Source organism: Puma concolor, chromosome B2 (genome assembly GCF_028749965.1).
Source record: "Puma concolor isolate L17-30 chromosome B2, mPumCon1.1.hap2, whole genome shotgun sequence".
NCBI lineage: Eukaryota > Metazoa > Chordata > Mammalia > Carnivora > Felidae > Puma > Puma concolor.
Genome location: NC_141671.1, coordinates 24,751,395 through 24,764,410, shown reverse-complemented (window position 1 = coordinate 24,764,410; position 13,016 = coordinate 24,751,395). Strand labels below are relative to the sequence as shown.

The 13,016-nt window shown below is 37.0% G+C and overlaps 1 long non-coding RNA gene across 2 annotated transcripts in view; it reads left to right on the top strand.

The window, feature by feature from the left end:
* The first annotated feature begins 4,823 nt into the window (after positions 1 to 4,823).
* LOC147580801 (uncharacterized) overlaps positions 4,824 to 13,016 on the top strand; it is a 112,718-nt gene continuing 104,525 nt past the window's right edge. The window contains exon 1 of one of the 2 annotated variants that reach the window (XR_015251112.1): positions 4,824 to 6,669. This is a non-coding gene — a long non-coding RNA (uncharacterized LOC147580801). The remainder of the gene's footprint in view (positions 6,670 to 13,016) is intronic. The other variant, XR_015251111.1, reaches the window with a different exon arrangement.

The window sequence follows — 13,016 nt, the reverse complement described above, 5'->3', positions numbered from 1 at the left end:
AATCTTGGGGTGCCTGGGTGGCTCAGTCGGTTGAGCGTCCGACTTCAGCTCAGGTCATGATCTCACAGCTCATGAGTTCAATCCCTGCGTTGGGCTCTGTGCTGACAGCTCGGAGCCTGGAGCCTACTTTGGATTCTGTGTCTCCCTCTCTCTCTCTGCCCCTGGCTCACTCACATTCTGTCTCTGTCTCTCTCAAAAATAAATAAACATTAAAAAAATATTTTTTAAATAAAAAAAATAAAGGTTTCTTGTAGGTAGAATATAGTCAGTTTTTAAATTTAAATCCAATCTGACAATCTTTGTTTTTTTTAATTTTTTTTTTTCAACGTTTATTTATTTTCTTTGGGACAGAGAGAGACAGAGCATGAACGGGGGAGGGGCAGAGAGAGAGGGAGACACAGAATCAGAAACAGGCTCCAGGCTCTGAGCCATCAGCCCAGAGCCCGATGCGGGGCTCGAACTCACGAACCGCGAGATCGTGACCTGGCTGAAGTCGGACGCTTAACCGACTGCGCCACCCAGGCGCCCCAATCTTTGTTTTTTTTTAATGGTGTATTTAAATCATTTACAGTTAACATGATAACCAATATGGTTGAATTAGGCCTACCATTTTGTTATTTTTCTATTTGTCTCCTGGTTTTTTTGTTCTTCTGTTACCTCTTCCTGCGTTCCTTTGCATATTTTTTGATGTTCCATTTTAAATTATCTGCTAGCTTTTGGCTGTATCTGCTTGTATTATTTTTCAGCAGTTGCTACAGGGATTATGCTATACATGACTAAGTTTTCAGTCTACTTAGAGATGATGTTTTGTAGCTTGAGATAAAATGCAGGGCTTGTAACCATATAGATCACTTTACTGCCCCCTTTATCTTATAGTTGTCATATGTATCACATTTACACCTTCTCAGACAATCTTGAATTTGTGCTTTCAACACTTATACATATTTTAGAGAACTTAAAATAGAAAAATATCATTTAATCAGACATTTATCATTTCTATTGTTTTTGTTTTTTTCATTCCAGGTTTCCCTTTGGGAACATTTTCCTTCAGCCTTAATTCCTTTAGCAATTTCTCTTACAGTGGATATCATTGGCAATGAATTCTCTGTTTTTCTTCATCAAGAATAACCTTATGTTACTTTAATTCCTGGAGGGTATTATCCCTGATTATAGAATTTTTAGTTGACATTTCTTTTAGCACTTTAAAGATTTTGCTCCACGGCCTTTATAATTTCTGATGAGGAACTTTAGTATTCTCTAGTAACTGTAGTATTTGAATTGTTGTTCCCCTTTATGTAATGTTTCATTTTGTTGTGGCTGCTTTCAAGACTTTTCTTTATCTTTGTTCTTCTTTATCTTTGTTCGTTAGCAGTTTGGTTTTGATGTGTATAAGCATGGTGTTCTTTGAGTTTATTTTGGGGCTAACCAGACTTTTTAAATTTATTAATATATGTCTTTATTTTTAGTCCTTATTTCTTCAAATATTTTGTCTGTCACAATATCTTCCTCCTCTTCTTTAGGGACTCCAATGAGATTGATATTGTCCCATGGGTCTCTGTGACTGTTTATGTTTTAATCCTTTTTCTGTCTATTCTTCAGATTGGATCATTTCTATTAATCTATTTTCAAATTAACTGATTCTTCTCTCTGTCATCTACATGGTTATTGAGGCTACCTAGTAGATTTTTTTCTTTTAGGCACTTTTTTTTTTCTTTCTCAAATTTCTATTTGACTTGTTTTATGAGCTTCTCTTTGTCTGCTGACAACACTTATCTTTATTTTCATTCCAGATGTATTCACTTTTACCTGAAGGAAGATTATAATGAAGGCTTTAAGTTACTGGTTCCTGTTGGTTTTGTTTCACACTGCCTCATGGGTTTGTTCTTTTGCATTTGACCACTTGGATTTTCCGTCTCTGATGCTTTGGCCCTCCAACTTGTCTGATGGGAAACCCCACTCTCATTGCCCAGTCCTACGTTGGGCAGTCCTGCATTTGACAGTTCCAGTGTCAAAGGTATGTCTTGGGCCCTCAGCTAGGCTATTTTAGGTCTTTGAAGATTTGATTAGGACCATTAATTCCTTTTCTCTCCCCTCCTTCAACAGCGTATTCAATTTGCTGGACAGTTTGAATTAAGTTGAGCTAAGTGGATTCATTGATAGAAAATTCACAGGTCCAGTCCAGCCAATGTAATACATCATTACAAGGTGACTGTTATCTTTGAATAATGCTCTTCATTCCAAGCTTCTGTGGAATTTCATGGACCAGAAATGTAGTGCATATTTCATACTTCTCAACATTTTCAGCCTGATTATAATTGCAGGCAACCCTCATAAATCAAATTCTCTATTTTACAGAGACTTCATAGGTACCCAGGCTAGATGGAATTCATGTCTTAGAGTGTTATTGTCAATCACAGGAAGTTGAGACAAAGCATTTATTAGCATGATTGATATAAAATGAATGATCTGCCATTCATCTGCCTTGCTCACCTGCTTCATAAAGATATTGGCAGCATTTAGCAAGGCTGGAAAATTGATTGATTGATTGATTGATTCATTCATTCATTCATTCATTCATTCTTTCATTGTTCAATCATTCCTCAGCAGATATTTATTGATAATTTATTATGTGTGAGGCAGTAGCAGACAACTCTGTTGGAGTGAGGTTGAGGCTTTCATGTAGAACCCTGGGTCCCTGTGGAGTGACAAATTTGTTGAGAAGTATGCAGTGGTGGGAATCTATTTGAGAATGAAGGGACCATAAAAGCCCTTTGGACCAGTCTCTGACCACTGATATCCTGTGATTTCCATCTCTTTTAAATGAAAAAAAAAAAAACAAAAAACAAAACAAAAAAAAACTTTCGTCTGAGAGGAGAGACCACGTCCTTGTTCTACAGGTCTTAGGAGAGTTGAAGAATTTTGTTCTTAAGATGATGATCAAGGTCAGCATTAATCCACATGGCACATTTTTTTTTTTTTTTTTTAAGTAGGCTTCATGCCTGGGTTAGAGCCCAATGCAGGGCTTAAACTCACAACCCCAAGATGAAGACCTGAGCTGAAATCAAGAGTAGGACACTTAACTGACTGAGACACCCATACACCCCACGTGGTACATTTTTACTTGAATTAGAAAGTAACTCAGTTGTACATATGCAGCCCCATGAACACATGGTTTAGGAAGCACCTAACTGGCAAATTGAGCTGGATGAACTTCAGCCCCTATTTGTCCCTTTGCCTAGGCAATACAGATAATAAACATTCTTGCACAACTGTGCTTGTTCCAAGCTTTTTCTGATGACACCATTGCAAGACTGAATAAATGTTTGTTTACCCAAAGTGCTTGTTATATTTGGCTCAGCAAGTGGTAAGAAATAATTTTGAACCAGCCGAGTCAGGAGAGTTGGAGGTGGGAGCTGCCACTGTGGATGGGTGTGGTCAGGGGAGGCCTTCGGAATGTGGAAAGAATGTGATACGTGGAAACTGGGAAAAGATGCTCTATGGTCAGAAGATTTTTATCAACTTTCATTTGGGAGCCAAAGCCCATACTACATGGCAAATAGGCTTTTAGATCAGTAATATACACTGTTGTAGGATATACATTATGGTATGTACTGTTGATCTTCTTTAAGAACTCCATACAAGGTAGAGAGTTCTAAAGTTATGCATCTTTCAGGGAATTCTACTATATAACATATATAAAGGGAACAAGGATTCAGTATAAGGGTATTTTTTTTAAAGAGAAATAGAAGATAAGATACGAGATGATCCCTGGGCTGTTTCACCTTTTCTGTTGCTAATGCTGTGTGTTTAATGGCAATAAATTCCTTCTTAACTCTAATGTCGTAATGGCAGATAGACCAAAAGCCACAAATCTTTTTAATTGTACCTGGGGTTAATTTGCTTAATTGCGGCTTTCGAGGCAATGATTCTTAAACTTCATACTCACCTTTATTGATTTTCGGAAGCCAGGATCAACTTGTCTCTTGCTACTGTGCTTTTTTGAATTCATATTAAGTTCTAATTGCTGATCTCAAGCCCATTTAAAAACATATATTCTGGATATATTCTGATATCCTGGATAACTTTGTTCCTTTTCATTGAAAATTTCCACAGAAATATGTGAACTTTTTTTGATAAATTACAGATATTGAAAATTGGAGTTCATTCCTTTATGTCTTCAAGAGATGCTTATTAAAGAGTTATCATGTACCAGGCCTATCCTAGGATCCAGGGAGATGGTGGTAAACCAGCCAGAAAGGGTCTTGCTTTCATGGAGCTCATATTCTTTTTTTTTTTTTTTTTAATTTTTTAAAATGTTTTTATTTACTTTTGAGAGAGAGAGAACAAATGGGGGAGGTGCAGAGAGAGAGAGGGAGACAGAATCCGAAGCAGGCTCCAGGCTCTGAGCTGTCAGCACAGAGCCCGACATGGGGCTGGAACCCATGAACACTGAGATCATGACCTGAGCTGAAGTTGGACGCTTAACCAACTGAGTCACCCAGGCACCCCAATAGAGCTTATATTCTAATGGAAGGAAGCAAAAGACAACAGGAAGACAAAACAATTTCAGTGTTAAACATTGTATAGGAAATAAAACAGGATACTATTATTTTTTTAAGTAATCTCTACTTAAATCTCTACTTAAATCTCACCCAATGTGGGTGAGATAGAGAGTTACATGTTCTATTGACTGAGCCAGCCAGGTGCCTCAAACAGGGTACTGATTTTAAAAAGTGCTAGGAGGGAGGTTGCCAAAAAAGACTTCTCAGAGGAGGGCAGGTTTGAGTTGAAACCCTGACAAGAAGAAGCTGCACATGTGAATATCTGAGAGACGAATGTCCCAAGCAGAGGAAACAAGTGCCAAGGCCCTGGGGCAGGAAGAAACTTGGTAAATTCAAGGAATAGAAGAAAGACTAATGTGGCATGAATCCATCAAGTGGTTGGAGAATGGACAAAGTCAAGGAGGAAGAGTAGGAAATGACCAGATCACTTAGGACCTTGTAGCTTATGTTCAGAGTTTGGAATTTATCCTAAAATTAAAGAGAAGTCACTGGAAGATTTTAAGTAGGAAGAGGTCTCATAAAGACCAATCTGGCTACAGTGTTAGAAAATGGGTTGAAGAGGGAAAGAGTAGTTAGGGGGTCAGTGTAGTAGTTCAGATAAGAGATAAACAGGAACCAAGATGGAGGAGTGAAGATGAAGAGAAATAGTTTGATTTGGTATGTGTTTTGGAGGGAGAAGTCTACAAGGGCTTAGGATGAATGGATGGATGTAGGATATGAAGGAAAGATAAGCATTATGGATAAATTCTAGGCATTTGGCTTGATATGGTGGTACTGTTTAGATAAAACTAAATCCTAGGACAGAAGCAGTCTAGTGCAATGGAAATTAAGAGCCTGTTTTGTCATGGATAGTGTAGTAATTATATAAAAATATAATGTGATGCCACTGTCATAAAAAAATGCATATTAGACTTCTAAATGGAGGTGTTAAGTTGCAGTTAAGACAATTAAGTCAGCCACAGTTCTTGAGCACCCATTCGTGCATTGTACTAAGAGAGACCAAAGAGAACAACACAGTACCTCTGCCCTCAGCAGCTTCCTGTCTACTGTGAGATTCAGATAACTAGGTAAGTTGACTTGGGAAGTTAACATGGTATATTCATGGATTTAACTACTGGTAAGCAGCCCTGAAATCCTCATGTCTTATAGGAATGGACCAGAGAGGAAACATCTCCTTTCCAGGGCTGCTTTATAGCTATGGCTGACTTTGGGTCCCAGGACTGCAGGCCTGAGCTGCAGTAGGGAGTCCCTCATGTTGGCTTTGCCAAGGAGCCACCTGCTTCAGATCTCATCCGTATCTTGGCAGTGTTTCTGGTTTTAAGGTTTCCACTGAGCTCAGATGGATTTCTATCTAAGGTCCAGGCAGTTATTTGTGTTATCCCTGTGGTGCAATCAAGGAGAAGCGGGAAAGAGAAAATGCCCTTGAAACTGACAAATAAGTTCTGAGAAGCTCGGAGAGCAGAGCAGAGTTGAGCAGATTTTCACAGGTTGAGATGGTCAGGCACCATCGTGGTGGAGGTAAATGCTCAACCAAACTCCAGCTGAAGGAGAGTAGGATGTATTGCGGTGATGGTATAGTCTTTGTCAAATTAGAAGAAAACATTACTACAAATATAATCCTAGGGCAAAACTGTTAGACTTAAAAAACCCTTGTTTGATTCAGCTCTTTGCAAAATATTAAGGTGACTTTTAAAATTATCCTTGTATCAGAGAAGTTGTAAGGAGAGAATTGGTGAGACCGGACATAATCAAGATGAAGGTCTTCGGGAAGGGCATTGGCCATCTGTCACTTACACTGCAGAGTTCAAGGCCTATGGTTTTGGAAAGCCCAGAAACAACTGCAGTTGTTTGTTTTCGAATACCCTAGTCAACTTGCTCAAGGACGGATTACTTAAACTATTTGTTATTTTCTAACTAATCAATTTATTTGGAAAGTGTAAAGTATGATTCATCTTGTCCACTGCAGTTACCTTCTGTCCTGTCTCTCCCCTCTCCTATAAATCTTGTCTTTGCCTTTGTCTGATGACCACAGACTATGGATGGTGTTTCCCTCGTATGAATGAATTGCATGCAGATAACTACGTCTCTAAATTTTTCCTTGGCACATGTCAGTTCCCTAGAGTTGCAGGAGACTGGAATCCAATGCATGTTTGTCTAGTGAGGGGTAGTGTGGTGGCAAGAATAGTCTCAATCTTTCAGGTATTCTAGAAAGCACCAAAATAAGATTGAACATATTTTCTCTGAAAAAAAAAAAAAAAAGGATAGCTTTTGACCTACTTTTTAAAAATGGTACAACTTCCTGTTTCTTCATTTATTATTATTAATAAATGAAAACAACCCGATTCACTTCGTGTGTTACAAAGATCACTTTGTTGTAAAGGATGGATTGGAGAGATAGAAAGAGTAGGGGCACCTGGGTGGCTCAGTTGGTTAAGTGGCCAACTTCGGCTCAGGTCATGATCTATCTCGTGGTTCATGGGTTCAAACCCTGTGTCCAGCTCTGTACTGACAGCTCAGAGCCTGGAGCCTGCCTTGGATTCCATGCCTCCCTCTCTGCCCCTTTCCTGCTTGTGCTCTCTCTCTTTTTCTCAAAAATAAATAAATAAAAAACTTAAAAAAAAGAGTAGAGGTGGAGAGCCAGTGTGGCCACCATTTTGGTGTTTATGGAGATGGTGGAGCCTAGGTAGTAGAATAGTTGGCGGGGGGAGAGAAGTGGGCAGATTTGCAGTGTATTTGGGAGTATAATGTTCCTGATGGGCTATTGGGGGAATTTAAGAAAGGGGAAGAATTAAGGATGGCTTTGAGAGTTTCTGGGCCGAGGTGGGGAGCATTCTGAGAGAACAGAAAACATGTATGTTGCATTATAAATCAAAAGTTTAGTTTTGCATGTATTAAGTGTGAAATGATTGCAAGAAACACAGATTGCTATATTAAGTAGGCAGTTGGTAAAATGGGTTTGGAGTTCAAAAGTCAGACATGAATTAGAATTGTTTTCTGATTTTTGCTGATATTTAGGAAAGGCACCAATATTTACAGATAATGACTCCCATTTTAATATTGTTTATGTATTTCTAAGAACATTACAAATATCATAAATTGTGTTATAAAACAATATTTCAGTAAGAAAAATATCAGAGCAGAAAATTTTTGACATGCAATAGCATTTTTTTTTTTCTGGTAGCCATCTCTATGAAAGTTGTACTTGCAAATTATATTCCCTAATGGTAAATCACATGCCATTAAAAACTCAAACACAAAAGTCTCATTTATCTTGTATCCAGATACATTTTTAATATTTAAAAAATATCTAATAGTTCTTACTCTTCTGTTGCTGAAAAATTCTATCCTAAAGCCACTAGGCAGATATAGCAAGGTCAGTGTCTGTATAGAGGGGTGGTGGAGGCTTTCACAGTTATATTTTTTTTATGTTAGAAAATGTCCTTGCTTAGAAGAAATATTTGCCAGAGCATTCAGGGGTGGGATTATCATAATAACAACTGTTCTCAAATGGCTTTAACTTACAAAAGAAACTTACAAAAAAAACTTACAAAAAGCTTTTTTTGTACTATGGTCTCAACCTTTTTGCAAGTTTGATATTATTTCAAAATTTAAAAAATAGTTTTCAGCAATTAAACTTTCTAGGTGCACAAATTAAAACATTTTCTGATGCAAATAACAAATAGAACTTGAATTAACATAAACAAAAGGGAAATTTATTATAAGGTTTAAAAAATACTTCATGGAGTCTAAGAACATGTAAGAGTCTCAGGTATGCACTGGAACCAGGAGCTGAATGTGATCAGGATACTGTTTTCCATGTCTTGTCTGCACTTCTCTCTGTATATCCTCTTTGTCCTCTCTGCATACCATTCTTTCCTGCTTCTCAGTAAAGCATGGCTACCAACTACTCCAAGGGTTCACTAACACAGTTTAGGTATTCAGAGAAAGATGAAGGCAGGGTCAAGTCCAAATAGCTAGGGAAGGGGCTTTGCTTAGCCCAGCTCAGGCTAAGAGTTTGCCTCCATCAGTCAGCTGTTGCCAGAGGGTAGAGTCCTATTGTACTAACCTGAACACTCTTTTAATGACCACTGGGACAAAATGGTAGAGCACAGGGTCATTTTCCAGAAAAAAGGGAGAAGTTTCCAAAAATGAAGGGAACTCTATAGACTCTAAAATAAACTGTTAGATAACTAGGGATATCACTATATTGTCCACAAATATAATGTGGGCATAATATTTATGTGTCCATAAATATAATATAATGACGTTTTCTTTTCCTTACTATTAATATAATTCTTATTTCTGTTTCATCTTTCTTTTTGTATTTGTTATAATTTTCAAATATTATAAAATGGTAATGGTTGTAGAGGACATCCTCTAGCATTTTATGTATGATGTTGGCTTTTGATTTAGGGGAGGAAATCTTTCTCATATTAATGAATTATCATTCTGGTTCTAGTTTCTGAAGAGTTTTCAACAGGAATGGATGGATACATTTCATGGATACATTCATGGTCTTAAATAATTCTCTTTTTTGCTGATGCCTTGCATAAAACGAACATATTTCTTAATATTCAACCATTCTTGAATTCATAGGTCAAATAGGGATTGGCAAACTGTAGGTCCTGGACCAATCCAGTGGGCCTGTTTTTGTACTGCTCTTTAGCTAATAATGGTTTTATACATTTTTAAAAGGTTGTTTAAAAAAGAAAGAAAGATGGGGCCGCCTGTGGCTCAGTTGGTTGGGCTTCCAACTTTGGCCTAGGTCATGATCTTGCGATTTGTGAGTTCGAGCCTCACATCAGGCTCTGTGCTGACAGCTTAGAGCCTGGAGCCTGCTTCAGATTCTGTGTCTCTCTCTATCTCTGCTCCTCCCCTGCTCATGCTCTGTCTCTCAAAAATAAATAAATGTTTAAAAAATTTAAAAAAAAAGAAAGAAGAAAAATATACAACAGAAACTTACATCCTTCTTCACATTTCCCCCTCATTTTAGCTTTTTGTTTATTTTCCTCTTACAACACGAATCACTAGGACATATTTGGATATATGTTGTTAATTCTACAAACACTCTGTTTTCTAATTCATTAACTTCAATTTTGGCCTTTTTTTTTTTCTTGTGGTTTTCTAGAAGATCCTCTTTGTTTTGTTTTCTTTTGCGTTTCTTGCCTTTTTGAGTTATTATTTATTTACTTTCTTTTAAATTAATGAAAGTGTTTAAGTGTAAGAGTTCCCTTTTGAGTACAGTTTTGATCAGGTTCCATATGTTTTTAATGTAGTTTGTAAATAGTAATTTTAAATTCCCTTTTGTCCCAAGAGGAGAGTTCTTTTAATCTTCATGTGGTTGTTTTGGTGTGTGTGTGTGTAAACTCGGCCTGTCTTATTTCCTTTGTTCTCTTTTTTTCTGGTCTCCCCCTGCTTTCCTCCTTCTCTTTTGAATGCACACTATATTTTGTGGGTTTTTTTTTCCATCTTGCGTGGTGATTTCAATAATAGACATTTTTTTTGTTTGTTAAATATATACTTAAACATGCATTTCTTGATTTATAAACTCAACAATAAAATCACCCTTTAAACTCATTCCTATGTATAGGAACACATCTATCATGCTTTTATTTGTCTAATCCTTTTGTTTTCAATTTCTAGTCTTATTATTCAGGAACTACAAACACTGGTTTCTCTTTCTGTCTGGATGTATGTTTTTTTAAAAAAGCATTTTTGAGGGGGTGAAATTTACCATAATTATAGAAAAGTACATAAAATATATGTACAACCTGTTAAATAATTATTACCAGTTTTTTTGTTATTAAAAATTTTTTTAAGAACAGTTTTGTCTTTTGTGGTCACTTTAGTATCATCTCTATGATGACTATTTTAACTTAATGTTACGTTTAAATTAGTTTTAATGCTCAGTGTAATTATATTTATATTAAGCCAGTGATTTTCAATCTATGTGGAGTAATAGAATGAGAACCTAAAAAGATCATAAAGGCTATGATACATCTTCCAAATACAATGTATGCATTCACATGTACACGGTTTGCATACACTTTTCATGGGATTTAAGCATACCATTCAGCAGAGGTAGGAAATAGGGACTTTGGTATCTTTTGTTTATTTCATTCTTATTTTTTTAATTTATCTTGCAGTCTGTTGGAATACAACTTAAGCCATGTAAAGCTACATTCATGGTGAAATCCAAGGTCTTGGATCCTTGTGTATTAGCACAAAGTTAGTCCAGAAAAAAAAGCTTGATGATTTGGCTGGGACTTTTGTTCACTTTTTTTTTCCTTTTTTGCTTGGATTAGGGAGAAAAATTTGAATGCTTTATTTCTTATTTGTGTGTGTGTGTGTGTGTGTGTGTGTGTGTGTGTGTGTGTGTGTGTAAATAAATATATGACTTCCTTTGTGAGATCATTCTTGTTAGATGAATTCTAGTTACCAGTGTACTTTCAGTAAATAACTTTGCAGCATAGGCTAGGACAGATCATTGATACTCCTGCTGATTTTAATTGGCAAGAAAGGAGCCTATACATTTAGAGAGAGATGCTCAGGAGGCAGAAAGATAGTAAGAGAGAAAGGTACACAATGCAGGCAATGAAAAGTAAGCTATTATATATTTTTTCTCTTAAAAAGGTGTGTGCACAAATTATACTAGGGAGATTAATTTAGGGAGAAAAAATTTAATGTTCTGAAGAATGAGGCTGAATGAGGTAAATTTTTAACTGAAATATGATTGACTTTCATGTTATGATAGAACAGAACATGGGGAAAACACAAAGGTTGAATATGGAGAGATGATTTATAAATGTGACAAGAATGGGGATAAGTAGCTGTAAATTATAAGGAGAACAAAGACTGGTAATTCGTGTGAAATTGATCATTTTCATGCATCAGTTGCACAGGCTGACTTGGCAAAGTGGTCCAGCCCTCCTCCTTACCTTCAGCCTCCTGCTACCCCTCCCCTCTACCTTCCCTTCCCTGTTAGTGCATCCTTAAATTTGGTTACCAGAGTATTCCCCAACAGGTGGTAACGGCTTGTTTTTAAAGGTTTTTTTTTCTTAAATTTTAAAAAATATTTTATTTATTCTTGAGAGAGAGAGAGACAGAGAGAGCATGAGCAAGGGAGGGGCAGAGAGAGAGAGAGGGACACAGAATCCGAAGCAGACTCCAGGCTGTGAGCTGTCAACACAGGCCTGACATGGGGCTCAAACTCACAAGCGGAGGATGGTGACCGGAGCCAGTCAGATGCTCAACCTACTGAGCCATCCAGGCGCCGCCCCTCTTTTCTTTTTTATGTTTATTTATTTCGAGAGTGAGCCGAGAGCATGAATGCAAGTGGGGGAGGAGCAGAGAGAGAGAGAGGGAGAGAGAGAATCCCCAGCAGGCTCCATGCTGTCAGTGCAGAGCCCGATGCAGGGCTCAGTCTCATGAACTCTGAGATCATGACCTGAGCCAAGATCAAAAGTCTGGCACTTAACCAATTGAGCTACCCAGGTTCCCTAAATGACGACATACGGTAGGAAACATCTAGTAAATCTAACAAAAGAGCTGATAATGTTGTGAGATTAAGATATTTTACATTGCTGTAGTTACATTATGTATGACTTAATAATATAGGCTATTGGTCAATATGTGGCAATTTAAAAAGTTAGCTAATCAGCGTGGACCCTCAAAATTATTGATTAGCTAAGTTATTGAAGGTCTGTGCTGGAATTTTAATACATATAAAAATTGTATTCAAGGTGAACCCTCATAAAAGATATATATGAAAGCAAACCATATGTGGGTGGGCTCTCATTGAAAGTTGCTAGCTTGCTGGTGCCACCCTTGTAGCAAGAATTCCACAAAGTGAATCTACTTCACAAAATATTCACGAGAAATGTATATCATACTGATCTTTTTTTTTTTTTTTTGCAGTGGTAGATGAGCTTTACCTTAACATTATAAAGCAGGCAAACAAAAATCCTCAGAACTTTTTAAATTTTAAGTTTTCGTTAAAGTTTTACATGCATAGGATTTCAGGCACCAACTAATATTATGAGATTTGTCAAGGCAAAGAACAGTCTTTAACATATCTCCCCCACCATGTGAACTCTCTTAGCTGATTTCAGGACTGCCTTCGGGAGTGTTTCCATATTTCTAAGTAGTATACTTTATTTTATTTTTTTTAATTTTTGAGTTTTAGGTATTTGCCTGGTGACTTCCCACTCTTGAAGATGAGGATTTATCTCACTTCCTCCCCCACTGCCTTCCCCTCCATCCAACTTTTCCTGTCCCTTTATCCTAATATAGTCATGTTATAATTCTAATTAGATTAATATTCAGAGTTTAATTATTCTCTTTTTGCTATTAAGTAATTGTGATTACTTTTCTTTCCTGTACAGTTTCTGTTTTTCCTTGAGATTATGAAGTCCTTTTTCACTTGATAAGGTTTCCATGTACTTATTACTAACT